Source organism: Talpa occidentalis, unplaced genomic scaffold (genome assembly GCF_014898055.3).
Source record: "Talpa occidentalis isolate TD23 unplaced genomic scaffold, MPIMG_talOcc4v2.1 talOcc4.6, whole genome shotgun sequence".
Taxonomy (NCBI): Eukaryota; Metazoa; Chordata; class Mammalia; order Eulipotyphla; family Talpidae; genus Talpa; species Talpa occidentalis.
This window is the reverse complement of record NW_023604972.1, coordinates 45,851,965-45,857,694: the sequence shown is the minus strand read 5'-3', so window position 1 is coordinate 45,857,694 and position 5,730 is coordinate 45,851,965. Positions and strand designations below refer to the sequence as shown.

General features: G+C 35.8%; 1 non-coding gene across 1 annotated transcript; it reads left to right on the top strand.

The window, feature by feature from the left end:
- On the top strand, nucleotides 1-190 carry LOC119230259 (U2 spliceosomal RNA). Its single transcript, XR_005121714.1, has one exon. It is a non-coding gene; the product is annotated as a U2 spliceosomal RNA (small nuclear RNA).
- The last annotated feature ends 5,540 nt before the right edge of the window (nucleotides 191-5,730 follow it).

The window sequence follows — 5,730 nt, the reverse complement described above, 5'->3', positions numbered from 1 at the left end:
ATAATTAAAGGCCTTTTAGCTAAGATCAAGTGTCCTATCTGTCCTTACAAGTTTAATATCTGATATGTCTTCTGTGGACAATATAGTATTTGAATGTTGGGAATTAGAAGATGGAATAGAAATTTGTTCCATCCACTCCAATCATCGACCTAGTTGGTATTAGAGTGCATCCAAGAATGGTGTGTCTCTCTTCAGAGGAAAAAATTTATTTATTTTTGTTTTTAAATGAAGGTTGCTGTTGAGTTTCTAAAGCACACTGAGGAATCCTCAAACAGGAAGAAAGACTTCGGTCTCAGAGCACAATTTGATTATCCATGTACAAAACTCCAAACAAAGGTTTTATATTTCTATGTAAAGGATTAGGCATATAAGATGGTGACCTTCATGCTATCATTTTTTTTTTTTTTTTTTTTACTTTCTTACATTGTTGTTCATTTTTGTACAGTATTTTTTTTCTCTCAGGAGACAAAATTTCCAATTTTATATTTTGATTAAAAAATTAAAAATCAGGGACCTCCCTGGTGCTGCAAGGGGTTAAGACACAACCAACAAAATTGTCCACAGCCACTGCAGCACGAGTTTGATCCTGGGCCGGCAAGGGAGCAATCCACACGGCACAGCAGACCTCTCCTGACTGCCCCCCCACACACACACCCTGCTCCTCCCCTCAGCAGTGTACTTCGATCACTCTGCCTGCTCTGTTTCCCATTCTGTCTCTGGTGAATCCTCTCACCCCCCCACACCTCTGGCCTGTACCCCAGCTCTTGTATGCATAAATAAATAAATCTTTAAAAAAAAAATCAAAGTGGAGATATCAACATCTTCTTGCTTTAAATGTAAACTTTTCTGGCTAGTTATGTTACTATGTACACTAAATCTCAAAGCACTAGAAACAGGTATTTTACTTATTATGATATGAAAATTGGATTAAAAACTAAATGCCCTTAAACAGCTAGAGTAGAATACAAAAACAACGGACTCTGAAAAAAGGACCTAATATCTTCCTGTGAGTATATTCTTAACATCCTGTAGGTTAAATAACCTATAGATTTACTTGTAATTACTTTAGCAGGGATAAAGACTATGATAGATGGAAGGGATGGTGGTATCTAGAACTATACCATAACGTTGATAACTGCTGAAGCTGGGTGGTGAGTTAATGGTGTTCAGTATTTTACTTTTCTTCTGTATATTTCAATGTCTATAATACAAGTTAAAACAAAAAAAACCTAATCAAATATCCATTCCAAATAAAAGTCTAAGTGATATATAAAACATCTTTGCTATTTTGTTTGTATAGCCAAATAAAAAAACAAGGAATTACCAATTAAGTTATAAGAAAGGTTACTATTGCCACCTACTGGACACTATGATTAACTATTTACTATTTTAAAAATCACTATTATATAGGGTCCAGCCCCCACCCCAAACACCTGGTCTTTAACAAGATAAAGCTATATAATACCATTTATATTTATGTGTGTTTATATTAGCAATGTTAATGATGGTATATTACATCTCTTCTAATAGTATGAAAAACCACCTGAAAAAGACATTACATTAAATTTTTGTTTTAAAGCACACTGGTGATCATTTATAATGTTCTTGTTTTGTTTTTTTTTTAAGATTTATTTATTTATTTATGCATACAAGAGCTGGGGTACAGGCCAGAGATGCAGGGGGTGGGTTGAGAGGATCCACCAGAGACAGCGGGGAACAGAACAGGCAGACTAACTGAAATACACTGCTCATGGGAGCAGCGGGCGAGACAGGAGAGGTCCACTGCGCCATGTAGGTCTCTCCCTGGCCGGCTGGGGATCGAACTCGTGCTGCAGAGGCTGTGGACTGCTTCATAGTGCGGCGCCCAACCCCTTGCGCCACCCGGGAGGTTCCAATATTCTTGTTTTATATAAGAGCTCAAATTTTGAATTTTCCACAGGGGAGAATCCAGAATTTAAATCACTTATACACAGGGACACATTAAATAACTAGAAACTAGTCCTGGCTCTTAAATTTGGCAAATTTACTTTTTTAAAATCTCACTTTTTGAGACTCTTTACTTTCATTTCAAATTTGGTATCTTTTATAACTGGTTAATTGCATAAACTAGTGATTGCCAACATTGATGCATCTGATTCACTCGTGCAATTTTATTTATTTATTTATAAAATATTTATTTATTTATTTATTTATTTATTTATTTATTTATTTATTTATTTATTTATTTATTTATACAAGCACTGGGTACAGTCAGAAGCGCGGGAGGGTGAGAGAATTCACCAGAGCCAGAGCAGGTAGCAAAGCAGGCAGAAGGACCGAAGTACACTGCTGAGGGGAGCAGCCGGCAGGGCAGGAGAGGTCTGCGTGCCTTGTGGGACCCTCCCCCGGTGGCCGGGGAGCGGCCAGGGAGTAGCCGGGGATTGAATCGGCGCTGCAGAGGCTGCAGGCAGCTTCGCAACCCAGCGCTCAACCGCTGCGCCACCGGGGAGGCCCTACTTGTGCAATTTTAAAGCAAGCTCATTTTGGTACAAAAGTCAGAGGTTTTTGTTTGTTTTTCACCAGTCAGGGTTAAGCAGGTAAGTCAAAAGGCAAAATACAAATACCAGATATGATTCCACTCATATGTAGACTATAAAGAAATAAAACAAAGGAACAGACAAAACTAAACCAAACATATCCTAAAAATAGAACTGTAGAATTGAGGCTATCAGAGGGTAGAGGTGAAATGGAGGGGGGTGCAACAGACTATGGTGGAGGATTATTGGGACTTTGGTGGTAGGTGTGGTATAGTAACATATATCTGAAGAGATGTGAACCTACACCCCTAAAAAACATATACAGTATTGTAAACCAATGTGACCTAATAAAAAATAGTAGTTTTAAAAAAAAGCCCTTAGAAGAGGCTGGTGGTTCTCAGCGTGAGGTCCTAGCACCACCATCATCTTCATCTGGGAACAGTTTTTCAAGTTCCACCCCTGACTGCTGAGTAGAGTCCAGCAATTTATGTTTGCAAGTCATCCAGGTAACTTGGATACAGGCAAAAGTTAAATAATCACTGTATTTACTATGAAAAATTTTAAGGTTTTACTTCTCTTTTAAAGTATGATTTATTATTCTCTAAGAAAATATAATAATAATGACACAAATGGGAAAGAGATTTCATTAAGAGTCATCTAATGCAATTCTACTATTTTTTCAGATGCATCCTATTATAAACACTCAACATTAATTCGAGTTAGCCAACAGGAAAAATATCCTAATGGAAAGGTAGGAAATAACTCATTCACATACCAGTTAATAAAACCCTGGAATGTTCTTGTCCAGAGCAAGTTTTCCAATCATCTTTCCTTGTTCTGATTTTAAAAAAGGCATCTTTCTAAGCTATAATTAAGACTTTCAACCTTATCATTCTAACGCAGGAATGTCATTTCTATAGAGACAAAGATAAATAATAAATACAATAAATATGCTTTTTATAAATAACAAAAAGTGGGTTGAGAAGTAGGACTTGAAAGTAAGTTAAATGTCCAATAATTGAAAAGTGAGTCCAAAAATGAAAGCAGAGCCTCCCTGGTGGCACAAGGGGTTAAAACCCACAACCTATGAAGATATTGGCGGCCACTTCAGCGCGAGTTCGATCCCTAGCCAAGAAACTACCCACATGGCTCAGCAGACCTCTCCTGACTCGCCCGCTGCTCCCCTCAGTAGTGTATTTCAGTCAGTCTACCTGTTCTGGTTCCCCACTCTGTCTCTGGTGAATCCTCTCACCTCCCCCTCCACACACCTCTGGCCTGTACCCTAGTTCTTGTATGCCGAAATAAATCTTTTAAAAAAAAGGAAAGCATTACCAGGATGAATATTGATAGATCATTAAAATGAAAATTTCTTATGAGGTTTCTAAATACTAATGGAAAATGCTCACTTTTTAATTCATGTGTGTACATGGTCATTCTCTCTCTTCCACTCTCTCTCAACTGAAGGACAATGGAAAGCACTATTGTCTATAGTTATCACTGAACAATAACATTGTTTTAAAATATATTTTTAAAATTTGTTTTACATTAATTACTATTTCTAAAATTTCAGTAATAAGATTTACTTTATTAAGCAGAAGAAAATCTACAACAATAAAATTTTTACCCTGTGAGTTAGGATCTTCAGGTAACAACTAATTGGTAAGTTTTCAAAAGATGGTAATGTGGAAAATGAGCAGATATCCTTTTCTCCCCATCCTGCACTACTCTTTTCTCATCCCACTCCTTTCAGCCCTTTTATTTATTTTATTTCTACTTTCTTCACATCAGCTCTGCTATAACCTTATAGTTAGAGATATCAAGAAACTGAAGTGTTAATTACTCAATATTTAAAAAATTTCAAACTGTACAGTGAAACAATTTATCTTAGAAAAAATAAAAAGATGATAAAATAGCCAGATGATTAAGAGAACAGACTTCAAAAACAGACAGATAAAGGTTTCAATCTTAGCTTATCGCCTATGGGACATCACACAAGTTTCAATTTCCTTTTCTGCAAAACGGAAGTACCACCTTCCTCACTACACTGCCATGAGAATGAAATGAGAGGACGCATACAATATCATAGAGATTACAATAGTGGTTAGGCCTTCAACAGAGGGTAGCTGCTGTTGCTGTTTCTTAGTAAATGCTACAGTTGTCTTTGGTAAACAGTCTTTAAGGTTTAATTTTCCTGTGGGAACAAAGCTTAGAGGGATACTGTGTTTATTCTTAATCATTTGGGCTTCACAAACCACTAAAATTTTAAAAACAATTTGGAAAATCTATATGGAGCTGTCAAAATATTCTTTACAAAATGGGTATTATTAAAACCTGACCAAAAAATTTATTAGCACTATTATTTTATTTTTAAAGAAGCATTTAAACACCTCCCTAAAAAAGTGGAAGGTAGTGACAGAGTGATGAAAATCATTCCCAAGAAGGACAGCTGGCAACTGCATGCCAAAATTATCATTTTGTCACATTTTTTTCATTTTGTCACATTCCAATGAACACTTAAAGATCAACACCACTTTGCAAACTGGCATTTATAAGAGATATTCAACTTCTTATCTTGATTCTTCATCCACAAATACAGTAGTCCTAGTAGTTCTATCTACCTCATTGGATATTCAGTCTACAAATACTAACCAAACCTGTTAAGCAGGGGAATTCAGGATCAAATGAGTTTAAGTATATGAAAACACTATACATGGTACCTGGTATTGTGCAAAGCACCATTAAATATATAGGGTATTATTACTACAAAATGCAAGCATATATTATTACAAATTGATTTCTAAGAGGAAAAAAGTATTTCCCACCCACCCTGTTTTTATGGCTCAATCATTTTCGATATTCATGCCATCAGAAGTGAAATTCAATATTTTCCATAAATTTTTCTTTATAAAATAGTCATATTTGTGATGTAGTTCATGACATTGCCATTCTCTGTCTTATGGGAATTTGGGATGGTAGGACTCTCAAGGGAAAATTGTAAGAGAGAAATTGCTGCTACAATTGCCAGCAGGCAGAAGCTGAATTTTTAGGATGAAACTTTACCAGGAAATAGAAGGCAGGTTCAGACATAATGAAAATTTTATTTTCTTATGTTTGAAAATGTCATAAGATTTTCCAATGTTAAAACTCACTTTCAAGTTTGATGATCAAAAAATAAAATACCAAATGTAGAAATTAGTTTTATAATTTTCTCTGT